The following is a 13,932-nucleotide window of genomic DNA, read 5'->3' as shown; positions in this document are numbered from 1 at the left end:
GTGTCTTTAAACACACTGCTGAAAAGTCGTTTTCCTTTTTTTTTAGTTTTCTTTTACTTTTAGCTGACAGCATTTTCTGCCAGCTTTGAATGTGCTTCTTTCCGTTTTACCCGAAAAACTGCTTATTCCCGAAGCTAAACGAACAATCACTACACAGGCTCATGCCCGGAGCAAAAAGGTTTGGCTAATGCAAATCCCGAGTTGCTAGCCTGACTTACTCAAGGTCTTTGCTACCTCTGCAGTATTTGTATTCCAAAGGCTGGTACATCCAGAAGTTACTGGCCCAACCCTACTAATTTACATTTGAATCGAGCCCTGTTCTCTAGGTTCTCTGAGTCAGAGCTGGTAATTTGCAACTGAGTCAGGAGGCTACGCCCAACCCCAGCACAATGGCGGCTTTGTGAGAACTTCAGAAAAGGCTGTTTTCAGAGAAACTGTGGCAACCTATGGACTGTGCAGGTGATCAAAGGCATGTCTTGGCATTGGGTGTGTGGGAAGAAGGTGTACTTTGGAAACCTGTGGTCCACGGTCTAGGGCTTTGGCAGATATCCACCTAAAACAGAGGCACACGCTGAGTGGCTGTGTTTTTGAAAAAACATGAAAAGAGCCTAGTTTGTAGTATCAAACTAGTTGCACGTGACCTCAAGGACGGGTAATGATATCTACCAGAGATAACAAATACTCAGGTTATTTCGGTCTAAGCACTGTAAAAATCCCTGTGCAAAACTGTGCCGTTTATTTATGCCTTAGTCCTGCTTTTTTCTAAAAGAAAACGGAGGAGATGTTGCCTCCCACGCCCAGTTCATCCTCAGGCCTTTGGCGGCTTCCACCCGAGGCGGTCACCTGGGGAATTAAGCCGAAAGACCTTCTGCAGACTATCAGCTTATCTCTGAAAGAAGTTCCTCTAGAAGTTCAGCTGAGATACAACTATGCCTGTGACAATGCCTATTGCCTGAGGACATCTGCAGACATCTGAGCCATTGGTGACTCCTTCCTGACTCCCTCCAGACTCTTCCCTGACTTCTCAATGTTTATGTTATGCAAATGTCATTGTAACCTAGAGATCCAGTTTGGCTCTCATGTATAAATGCTGAAACCTAAAAGTAAAGAAGCGAGCCTTGATTGGAAACCCTCAAAAAAAAAAAAACTGTGATGTTTAATTATGTCTTTGTTCTACAATGTTTTAAAATAAAAAGGGAGGAATTGTTACCTTCCCTCTTCACTTCAGTCATCCATCGGACTTCTAGCAGCCTCTCCTTGGGGGCTAACACCTGGGAGCTAAGATAGATACTCTCTGTTGACTGTTTGTCTTTGAAGAAGTCGCCTGAGAACGCCCACCACCTGAGTACACCAGCTAGCGGTCTGAAGATCTTCTGAACCTGGGGACTTTGGCACCTGAACTTTCTTTATAGTGTAATCTAGAGACTTGTTTTCAGTTTCTCCTGTGACTATAAAAACCCTTGTTTATTCTCAGTAAAGTGGAGCCTTGATTGGGATGAAACTTGGCTTTGTGTTTTCTTTTTGCATTTCAAACCCTTTATTTCAGGTCCTTTATTCCCTCCTGGCTGAGGAGAACCCGGTGCCTGAAACTGCAGGCAGTTTCACCTGTGCTCTAGGACCTGCTGGACAGTCAGAAGCCCCGGCTGTTCTTTGTGAAGCAGTTCACTTCTCTGTATGTAGGGAGAAGCTGATAGTCGATGCCTCGAATGAATGGAGATCATGATGCCCCATGGTATTTGGACCCAGCAGCTGGAAGGTGTAGCACAGCTGTCTGACTTCATTTCTGGGGCAAACATAACTTCAAGCCTTACCCAAACTGGGCATTGGGGAATTGTCATGTACCCAGCACTCCCAACAATGCCCTCTTATGCATGATGACTCAGGGATGGCTGTGTCCATGGAACATAGCGTGTCTGTAGTGAGCACAGCGTCTTGCTGGGTGTCTGAACTAACTTCATAGGCTGTTTCTGAGGATGTCACTTGCCCCCTTTCTAATGGCTCCTGGAAGCTTGTAGGGCAAAGGAAAGGGCTCTGATTCTTTCCATGGGCAGCCGAGCACAACTGGCAGCCATGCCTGGAAGGAAATTTACAATGAGATTTTGGGTATTTGTGGGGAAGCACTTGCTTTTCATGGCAAGGACAACTCTCAGATCATGGGTATTGCTGTGCTACTGTCGGGGACTTTCTTTGACACCTAGGGAAGAGTGCCAAGTATTGACACAGCATGCTGACAAGACGGCAGGACCAAGACAGTGCTGCCCATAGCAGCTGATTTGCCCTTAAATGTTTTATTGAATGTGGGCATCTTTGCAGAAAGAGAAAACCCTGGGAGCATGGATTTGATTTCTGACATTCTTAAAACTGCTGGCACATACCAATCCCAAGATGCCCTGCTTCTCCTCACTGCCTCTTCCTGCCTGGCACAGATGCTCTGGCTCTGTGGGCCTCAGACATTTTGGAGGGTGTCACAGAGCAGGGTGGGCCCATGGCCAGCTTCTCTGATGCCATTTCAGACCTCAGCATGGTTGAATTCCTGTGGCGTGTTCGCCATGACTGGTTCCCAGGTGTAGCTGGTCTCTCAAGCCAATTGTACACAGCCAATAGAGACTTTGGGGTTTTTTGTTTTGTTTTGTTTTGTTTTGTTGTTGTTGTTTTTCCAGATCTTCCTGGCCACCCATTCCTTGCAGAGAACTGCCTTTGGACCCTGCACAGGACTCTAGTTTCACTTTGATATGAGTTCCAGAAATCAGACACATGGTCAGTTTTGTTATCATTATGCAGCTCAACACCCTCTCCTGTAACTGTCTTTCATCTATACAGTGGGCCACTGTAGCAGGCCACACTCTCCTCTACCATTTGTGCCTTTGCTGTTGGGCCCTATTTGGCACTGGTTTGGGCCTTGAGGACAAAACTGTCTGTCACTTCCGTACTGAAGTGACTCAGCACAACCTGCTTAAGCCTGCCTTTGCCTAGCTCCTGCTGACTTAGAGTAACTTTGTTGGCTCCTTCAGTCACCCTATACCCTTAGTCAACTTTCCCCTCCCCCTATGTCATCTCACCTCAGCAGAAAACTCCACCTCCTCTCTCAACCCTTTATAAAGAGAAGATTGATACATTAAAACAACTTCCTGCTTTGACAGACTCCCAGCTTGGGGTGGTTATTCTCGGGAGGCAGCCCGACACTCACCATCCCACTCAGCCACAGAGGCTCGACTAGACCGGGTTCTCTCCCTCTCACCTGGTTCTGCCGGCAGAGAGCCTGCCCAGCACTTTTCCATTCTCTTCTTTCTTTCTCTCATTTCTTCTTTTCTTCCTTTCTCTTTTCCTATACCTAATTCTCTTACTTTTACATTCCCAAAACCAGAGGCTGCCTGGGCCTATGATATCTTTACCCTCTCTTTATACTCTACCATTAACCCAACCCTTAATGTATCCCTCCCATTCCTCCCCTTTGACACAATTACTGCCTTCCCTTGTATCTCCCTGTTCTCCCTGCCCCCCACTTCTGTCTAACAACCAAACCTAATGATTGTCTCTAGACCCACCCTGGCTTCTGACTCTTCTACTTTCTATTCATACTAACATACGCATGAGCACAGGGCTATCAGGTGCCTGAACTGATTCCCAGCACCCGCATGGTGAGTCACAACTCTGTGACTCCAGTTACAGAGGTTACAGGGGTCTGACACTCTCTTTGACCTCCACGGGCACTGGACACACATCTGTAAGACCCACAGGTTGGTGAGGACCAGATCTGCTGCGCTCACAAACCCACAGCAGTTGTGGTTGTGTATATAAGACCTTCACAAGATCAGCCCAGTATTCGATCTCTAGCATGGTGCGCTGAGAGCTCGGGAGAGCCCCATCCCTGGCTGAGGAGCTATTGACAGTTGGCAGACTCTGGAGGAGAGTCAATTCCTTTAATGGGATGTGGCCCTGGGAGGCAAAGCAAGCCCCAGTGGATGGCCCTACACCCATGAATACATAGGAAGCACAAATTATACTCTGTGGATTTTTTTTAAAGAGGATACAATATTGGGGTGGTGTAGAGTGTGTGCAGGGGATCTGGGAAGAGCTAGGAGGGGGAGAGGGGTGAATGTGGTCAAAACGTTATATACATTATGAAACTGTCAAAGAAGTAATAAAAGTATATTTTAAAAATCACATCTGTTCTCGTTCACCAGTATTTCCCTGTTGATGGGTTTATAGTATTCCACTGAGGAAATAAACAAGGCTTGCTTCTATTTTGCATAGAACTGGAGGTGTGGACATGTGTTTAGAGCAAAGAGTGAGTCAGAAAGTCCAGAGGGCACAAGGTCTGCTTCAAAGGCTTCCTAGGATAAGGATGCCCTTGAAAGAGAAGGAAGGATGGAGGCCATGCATTCCTCTTAGCTTTGGAACCAAGCTGGTTGGCTTAGACTTATAGGGTTCCAGCTGAGTTTCTAGCTCTTGTTTCTGGCTTCTTAGACCAGAGATGGTATCTTAGTTACTTTTGTATTGGTGTAAATAGACACCCTGACCAATGCAACCTATAGAAGAATTTGTTGGGGGCTTACAGTTTCAGAAGGTGAATCTATGACCATCCTGTCAGGGATCACAGCAGCCAGCAGGTAGACATGGCGCTATAGCAGAAACCAAGCGCTTACATCCTTAACCCTGGTAAGAGGCAGAGAAAGCTAACTGGAAATGGCATAGGGTTTGAAACCTCAAAGCACAACCCCAGTGGCACATCTCCTCCAATGAGTTCACATCTCCTACCCCATCCTTCCCCATCATCCCACCAACCGGGGGCCAAGCATTCAAATATATGAGTCTATGGGGACCATTGTCATGCAAAATCATTAAGTCACCTTTCACTCATTCAACCATATCACATGACCACCTTCAATGTACCAGGATATAGCAACAAGACAGACATGTCTCTCCCTCATGGAGCTCTTAAGTAAGGTGAGCTAAGATAGACTCTAAACACATAGGCCCACTCTGATGCAAGATGAAGCTCGGTTCCCTGAAGAAGAGTGTGATTAGAAAAGGCAGTGTGGAGAGATGGCAGGGCTGGGTTAGATGGTGTGGAGGGGCAAGTACAGAGTGTTTGAGAAAAGGGAAAGAGGCCACAGAATAGAGGAAAGAGCTCCAATATCTAGGATGTTCATTTGTTGGGCACAAAGAGATGGAGTTCAAGTCCAGCTTCATGACTTTGGCAGAGAGTCCAGCACTGGGCAAAGACACTGTCTATGGAAATAGTCCCCTGCCATGCTAATGACATATTGGATAAGGACAGGCTAATACGTGACAATGGTCTTGCAATATTACCTTGTCAGTGGACAAGTCCTGTCACTGGGTGCTGTGGTGGCCACAGATCTTTGCTCTGTCAAAAAGTGTGCCCATCTACTTCCTTAAAAAGAAACTTAACACGAGACAGTATAAGGCTGCCAGCAGAGCCGTGGCTCTCATGCTTATCAGTCTTTAGCTCACATCATTTTCTCTCCACTTAGTCTTGTGTGGTTTTGTGCATCATGGCTCAAGGAGCCATAGCTATACTTTATATATATCCCACAGAGCTGAGATGTGCAGCAGCCTGTACCACGTTGGAATGTGTGAGCACACTCTCGTGTTTGTGCAATGAAGTCACCTAGCGGCACATTCCTTAGAATGTGAACTCCTAGTGGATGGCCACGTGGTTGTGATCTTTTCATCTGCGCTAAGCAGGGGCTTTGACAGATAAGCACGGCTGGAATTTGTAGCTTGCGGGTCACCATGCCACTTCTCCCACTGTCTCTGGCTGCTCCTTCTTTGAGTGGGGGAGCAGAGTGAGCTGTCTCTCTGGCTGTGGTGGAGCGCAGGTGTGAGACAGCAGTGCCTGGTGACTTTAGGACTATTCTGACAATAGAATCTACAGTGTCACCACCTGCCCACGTGTATGTGTTGAACCCCATAAAAAGTAGTTGTCGGCCATGCCTGAGGAGCCTGTTGGTTCTTAGGGAGCTGTTGAGCCTATTCATTAAGCCTCACAGAACTCTTCTTGTAAGAGCCATAGTCCAGATGCTGAGGGAGGCTAACCTGCAGCTGGCTGTTTCCAACTGATTTACAAAACACTGTGGAATGACCAGCACCATTTAGATCACCTGATGCTTGTGTCATACAGATTTTAACAGCTCTGATGCTTTCCTCCAGTCACAGTATAAATTCAAGAACTTGTGAGCTCAAGTTCAAATCCCTAGTTCGCCACTTTCCTGTGTGAGATCCTGGGCAAGTTGTTCTATCAACCGTTTCCAAGTGTGTTTGGAAATGGGGGTCTCCATAGCACCAACCTTCAGGGTTGTTGGGAGGGCATGAAGGACCATGTCCAACACTCAGCTTTTGTGAGGTTTTCTGCCCTCCTACTTCTGTGCCTCCTCCACTGACCCCATAAATCCTGTGGAAAAGAAGCCTGCCCCAATCATCTCTTGGTTTCCAGTAGCTGTCAGGGTTAGCCTGGGTAAGTGTCCAACAAATGTGTGTTGGCTGCCGTTAGCTTCCTCATTACTTCTAGACTCTGAGGGGGATGATGGAGATGCTGGTAGCTGGACAGACAATAGTTTTGGAAGAGGAATGGAGCAGAACCCAACATTCTCCATAATGGTAGTGATTGAGAACTGAAAGCCAGGGGCTGGGGGCTGTCTTCTCTGGGTTCCCCAGGTAACTTCAGCTCTCCACTGACCAGTGCAGGCTTCCTACAGTGTTATACCAGCATTTCCCCACTCACAGCCATCCCAAGAGGCAGGGATTTATTAGTTCCATCTTATGAGTGAGAAAACTCGAGATTTAGAGGAGTGATTTTTATTTATTTATTTATTTATTTTTAAGGTGACATACAAGACTGGTAACTCCAGAGCTGTCACCAAGCTTTTGTGCCACATTCTTAACAGTTCTCTCTGATGGTGAAGAACACTCACACTCTGAAAACTTTCCTTTCATTTAAGAGGACACCTTGGGCCCCTGGCAGGTGAATTGCCACTCTGGGTGCCAGGCATTGATGCCTGTAGCATTTTGTTATCAGGAGAATTCTAGAGTCTTGTCAGTGAGGTTTGCCTCAGTTCCCTGAGTTCACAGGCAAGGAGAGAGCTGTAATCTAACACTTCAAGCCCTGCATTTAGTGAAAAAAAAAAAAACATGAAATTGTGAAAGAAGGGGGAGGTGTCTTAGAACAGGGGACTGAGTATCGACTGCATACTTTCTTGCCAGCTTCACCTCAACTGTGGAATGCTTTTATCATCTCCATTTTGCAGGGATGGTGATGGGAAGAGACAGAACCCCGTTGAGATGCCTCTGACACAGATGAGGGGACATCAACCCTCTCCTAAGGTATAAAAAAGGATATGGATGCACTCAATGGGTTCCCCCTTTAATGACTATGTCAGGGGCCCCAGTTTGCATGCTTGAACGATGGCTGTCAGATCTTTTTCCTGTGCCTAGCCATAGTAGCAACTTCCTTGAGCAGAGAGGAAGGCTGGATTGAGAGTTGCTATGCTTGTCTCCACGGTTCCCAAAAGCTTTGAGTGACAGTAATACTATCCCCAAAGGCCCTTGGGACATTAGCAACTACAGCCTCAGCTACACAGTTCTCACAGTAGCATGGGAGCTGTCAGTCAAGCTGCCCCCTTGGTGGTTGATCTGGTTGTCATCGTGACAATGGTTGCTGTTTTAGAATCGTCGTTCTGCTCAGAGAGGCTCCACACAGGTCCTGAACACTCAGAGAGATTTTTGTCCCTGTTTGTGAGAAACGTTAAAACTTCTGGCTGCTGCTCCAACAGAGCAGTGCTTCAGTAGACTCTGCTTCAGTCACGGTTACTCCAGATAACCAGTTGGTGCCTTGAAATGACCCTTAAATGACCCCACCCACAACTGTTTTATATGAGCCCACAGTTGCTCGGGACCTAGTCACAGCACTGTCAATCTGATTACCAAGCAACAACTGCCTTCACTTATGGCAGCTACTGTGCACCTGGCTGACCAAGCAGTGTTTCTCTTACCAGCTTAGAGTTGGTTGGGGAACTCTCCCCCTGGTCACTGGCTGCCCTGCCCTTGTGCGACATTAAAACTTCATGTAAGTGGTCCTGTTGTGGGATGAGCTGGTAACATGAAGAGTAGGTAACTTGTGAGGTTGCCAGCCCCAGGGATAAGCCAGCACTGACTAAAGGGAATTGGAAGAGTTCCAGAGGCTGGTTGGGAACAGACTGTGGAGAGCTGAGAGTGAAAAGGATTGGGTTTGTAAAGAACTGCAGAAGTGCTGAGAGGGTAGGAGCCATGATCTCAGAGGATGAAAGACTGAGGAGCCAATACTATGGGAAGGGAGTAGCTGCTGGGAGCTAAGAGCTGCAGACTCTAACTGCAGGAAGTGGTTCAGAAAAGCCTGAGAGTAACTGGCTCCAGAGCCGAGTGGCTGTAACATTGAGAGAACTCAGTGTCTTGATGCTGTAAGCATGGACTGCTGAAGTTCAGAGAGCCACACTTTGCCTGGCTGTGACTTCTGTCTCCATAGAAGAGAACCTTCAGTCACTGGTGTGACAATTTCGTCTTGAGGGTCTTCTACTGGATGACCATCTGGGCGATCTGCATTTTAATCTTGGTTCTTTCCTACGCTAGTGATGGTTGGTCTCTGTTCTCTCTCTAGTAACTGATAGGGCTGTACATTTCTGGAACACAGTCCATTGTTGGGACCCACTCTAAGGATGAGGAAAAGTTTATAAAGGTTATGGCCTTGAGCCAAATGACATCTAAAAGATTTGCCCCTTCAGAATATCCTACCTAAGAAACAATTCATTTGTAAGTATTCAAAAAAAATTGAAAAGTGGGGACACCTAAAGATATTTGCATGAAGTCATTTACAGCAGCCTTTGGAAGCACCTCACTGATGGATGAGTTGTCAAACAGTCTAGTCTATCCACACAGTGGGCTTTAACTCAGCCTTCTCAAAGAATGCTCTGGCATGGCCTACATCATGCACCAAATCTTGAAGACAATCTGCAACTAGAACCACCCAGATAAAAAGACCAAGTTCTGTCCAAAACCACCTACGTGAGGTAGCTGGTAGCATGAACGTCACGGAAGCAGAAAGTGGCACTGGGAGAGGGGAGTTGGTGAGAGTTACCATGTAATCGACACAGGCTTTTGACAGGCTTTCACAAAATCAAGGGTTCTGTGAGTGACTGTAGTGCCCATAAGATGTGTACTTAGCATGCCTGTGTGTGTGTGTGTGTGTGTGAGAGAGAGAGAGAGAGAGAGAGAGAGAGAGAGAGAGAGAGAGGGAGAGAGAGGGAGAGAGAGACAGAGCTTGTGTGTGTGTGACAGGCAGACAGAGACAGAGAAAGGGAAAGAGAGATGGAGGGGGGAGGGGAAGGAGAGGAGGGAGAGGAAGAACCAGAGGAAGGCTTTGCTAATCCCCATAGTTCTGAGACATCTGAAGTCCTGTCAGTAACACATTCTCTCAGAACTTCTCCACTCCCCTCAAGGATGCACTTGAATTTAGCTTTAAGGAACTTCAACTTGCAAGCATTGCAGTTACTTGTGGGAAGAGAGTGCCAGGTAAGGTTCTCCTGGGTCAACCAAGAACAGTCCGTGCTTCTCAGCTCGTGGTTCCTAGAGAGCCTTTGAGCCGACACTCCCTGCTTTCCTTCCTCCCCCACCCCCCTTTTTTTATTACTACTTACTTATCAAACACCTACTTACTGTGTACCCTTTGCTCTTCCAGACACCGGCCAAGACATGCAGTCTGTTCCACTGGGCTGTGTTCTGATTAGTATAGACACTCCCCCATGGCGACTCCCACCCAACACAATGAAGCTATCACTTCTGGTTTGGTTTCTGATGTGGACAGACATAGAGCTGAGCTCCACAGCCCAAGCCTGGGAGCTCAGGTAGTGGGTCTTGTCTGGGCCTCTAAGAAGAGCAAGTGACAAATGTTCCCTGGAATCGCCAACTAATGGGCCTTGGGTTCTGAGGGCTCTGAGAGACAGTCAAGAAATTCTTCTCTTCCCTAAAATAGCACACATTTGCTTGGAGCCTTGATACTGCTGGGTAGCTAGAATTTGGCCCTGTGTTTATTTTCATGTCTGAGTGATGGTAGATGCTAGTCACCACTGGTTGGCTTTTAATGAACCACTTCAGTGCTGGCTTTGATAGCTACCCAGACGGGAGGGCAGGTGCAGGGTTTTATAGGATGGTCCTGGCCTACAGCAGCTGCCTGGAGTTGGCCTTGAGAGGAGACAGTCCTTCTGGGAAACCTGCTCCCATGAGATTGTGCATCTCAGGGCTCTCTTCCTGCCAGGGGATCTTATGGAAGAGGATTAAAGCCTTTAACTGGTTCAAGATATCCTCAGTGGACCCCCTTGGTAGCTCCAGGCAGGCAGAGCATAAGCAGGAAGAGCATCTCAATGGTCCTAGTGACTTTCCTGGGCTCTGCTGTGGGCTTTGCACCAATCACAGAGCACTACCCCCAAAGTTTGGGGCTGACAACTTCTAAACTGAGCTCCAGCTTGGTGACATGTCATGTTCCTGAGCACAAGAGCCTGTAACGATGTAGGGAGACCTCCTCAAGCTGCACATCATCAGATTGGGAGGTTTTGATAAAAGGACAGGAGAAGAATTCAGACAATGGAACCTGGGCCGTAGAAACCAGGCTGGCAATAGGCCAGTACTTCCTAGGACCATCCTTCAAATGTGTATGCACTGCTTGAAAGCTTTTTGTAGAGTTTTGGTTGGTTGGTTGGTTGGTTGGTTGGTTGGTTGGTTGGTTTGGTTGGTTGGTTGGTTGGTTGGGTTGGTTGGTTGGTTGGTTGGTTGGTTGGTTTGGTTGGTTGGTTGGTTGGTTTGGTTGGTTGGTTGGTTGGTTGGTTGGTTGGTTTGGGTTTTTGTTGCTGTTTTTGTTTGCTTCTTTTTGAGACAGGGTTTCTCTGTGTAGCCCTGGCTGTCCTGGAACTCACTCTGTAGACCAAGCTGACTTTGAACTCACAGAGATCCATCTGACTCTGCCTTCGGAGTGCTGGGATTAAAGGAGTGGGCTACCACCCCTGACTTCAAAAATATTTTTATTCTTAAAGAAAGAAAAGGTGATGCTTACGAAATAAATTTACTGACAAGAAAATAATTATTGTAATATAGAAGGAAATACAAACTAAATGATCTCATCCAAATAAAGACTGTCTTCCTGACAACAAAGTCAACGCATTGTGGAAAACATGTTGGGGAAAATGGGGTAGAAGAGAGGGAAGGAGGTGTTTGGCCTTTCCACCCTCCTGCTGAGGGAATTTCTTAGGGAACTCTCACTCAATGGTTATTACTGTTACAGTCTTAGGAGAGAAGAAAAAAAAAAAACACCCAAAGCTGAGTGCAAATTAGATTTGGAGAGCCACAAAGATGGGCAGCTGTGCCATGGAGGGTGGGGGGAGAGGGATGGGGCAGGGAGGACACACCCTCGTTCTGATTGTGCCCTCCTAGTGCTGTGTTAGACCATTGTCATTCTGTGTCACATAGCGACACTGAGGCTCCCCTCTGGATAATCAACACTCTAAAATTAAGATGCATGCATACACATTACAGCATCTTTCCTCAAAATATCCTAAGTTCAATCTGAATGTCTGGCTAAAGCCCGTCTGCCCCTAGATGGGCAGAGAGCAACTGGTTGGTGTCAGTTCCCAACAGGCTCCACTCACCCTTTGTCTGTGTCTTCCTGCCACCTCTCACGGCTGGCTTGCACGGTGGCATTTCACGGCTGGCATGGTGGCATTTCTAAGCCTGGGTTTGCACTCAGTGTTTGCCTGAGGGCATGTTGGTCTGTAGACAGAGCAAAACCAAAAAGCTCAAGGGTGTGTTTACGTCACTTCCCCAAGGGTCATCTACTAGCTTCGAACTTCAAGGGTCAGAGTGTTCTGGAGAGAGTAAACTCACATACCAGTGTAGGATGTTCTGAAGGCTGCTCCTTGCCAGCATGGCCTCAGCAGCAGCTTTGTAGTGTATAGTGTTTGGGTGAGCACTGGGGCTGGACATGAAGCCATCCATGTTTGATTCTTTTCTTTTCTATGTCATGTTAAGCACATTCCTATGTTGGACTGTGGTTTCCTCAGGTCCTAGAGATGTCTCTCCTCAATTCCTCAGGTCCTAGAAATGGGAGTCCCTCCTCTGGTCATGCACCTTGCATATCCCCTTGTCCAGGATTCAGATTCAAAGGTGGGAGAGCCAACATTAGTGGGGCATTTCCCCAACAATGGGACATCCAAACATTTTCAAAGATGTCTCATTATATACTGTCTATGTACTGAGTCTGTGTTCTCTAGAATTCCTCAGCTAGGAAGAAGCTGAGCAGTAAATGAGTGTTTAAAAAACCAACTGGGTTGTCCTTCCTTCAGTCTCTGCTCCATAGTTAGTCTCTGCAACTCCTTCTATGGGTATTTTGTTCCCTCTTTTAAGAAGGAATTAAATGTCCACATTTGGTCTTCCTTCTTCTTGAGTTTCTTGTGGTTTGTGGGTTGTTCTTCCTATATTCCAACCTTCTGGGCTAATAACCATTTATCAGAGAGTGCATACGATGTGTGTTCTTTTGTGATTGGGTTACCTCACTCAGAATGATATTCTCCAGATCCATCCATTTCCCTAAGAATTTCATAAATTCTTTGTTTTTAATAGCTGAGTTGTACTCCATTGTGTAGATGTACCACAATTTCTGTATCCATTCCTCTGTTGAGGGACAGGCCCTTGGCCCTGTGAAGGTTCTGTGCCCCAGTGTAGGGGAATGCCAGGGCCAATAAGTGGGAGAGGGCAGGGTGGCAAGCAGGGGGAGGGGGAGGCAACAGGGGTTTGTTCTTGTTGTTTTTTTGGGGGGGGTTGGAGGGGAACTGGGAAAGGAGAAATCATATGACATGTAAATAAAGAAAATATCTAATAAAAAATTATATAAAAAATAAATAAAATTACATTGTTAAAAAAAAACAACTGGGAGAGAAACACTGAGTAGGCACTGTTAAGTGGAGATGACTGTCAAATCTACAGTGCTAACAATGTAAATGAGAGACATGTGAGGAGGACTCACGGAGGTCGGGAATGGGGTCCCCCTTCTTATTCCTGGCCTCCCCTAGTTCTCTTCCTTCCCCTACATTTCAGAAAACTTGGTGAGAGCTTGCCTTTCTTAGGTCCTTGCTGTCCTCACGGCCTCGAGGAAGCAAGGCTCTTGGAGCTCCAGGCAGGAAGGGATACAGCAAACAGTTGGGGGACAGAATGCAGATCTGAATGGGATGGCCATCACAGATGACAGGAGACAGCAGGGATGGAATGAGCCAATGAAGGAAAGCCTCAAGGATGGAGGCTTCTGCAGGAGTAACCCAGAACACAGCGTGTGAGAACCGGTCACATGGCAGACCATGGCGGGGCCGGATGATGCTGGCCGGGTCAAGCGCGGAGAAACGCTTTATTAGTCACCTTTACCCTGTGGGTTTCACTTACTCAGACCCACGTGGTGATGACCATCACTGCGTGTAGCCTCTTGGTGTCAAGAGATATAGCAAACAGCCAGGGCTATACAGAGAAATCCTGTCTCGAAAAAAACAACAACAAGAAAAAAACAAAAACAAAAACAAAACAAAACAAAGAGATATAGCAAAGCCGAGGTGGCCAAGGCCACTGCTAGAATGGCATGGCACACCATGCTGTTCCAACCCTTTTAAAATCATTCTTTTATTGATTAAACTCAAGCTTTGACCACTCCATGCAATATAATGCATTCTCGTTACTCTGCACCCATTGTCTCCCCCACACACACACCTGTCGTACTTCCACCTCTCTAAAGTCCCTTTCTATGTCCTTCTGCCTTGTTTTGCGGCTCTCTGATGTTAACTAGGGCCATCCACATGCTATGTATAGGTTTGGAGCTGGCCATTGGAGCACAGTGGGGGGGGGGGGGGG

The sequence above is a fragment of the Mastomys coucha genome, unplaced genomic scaffold (assembly GCF_008632895.1).
Source record: "Mastomys coucha isolate ucsf_1 unplaced genomic scaffold, UCSF_Mcou_1 pScaffold5, whole genome shotgun sequence".
In the NCBI taxonomy this organism is placed as follows: Eukaryota; Metazoa; Chordata; class Mammalia; order Rodentia; family Muridae; genus Mastomys; species Mastomys coucha.
This window is presented reverse-complemented; position numbering follows the sequence as displayed.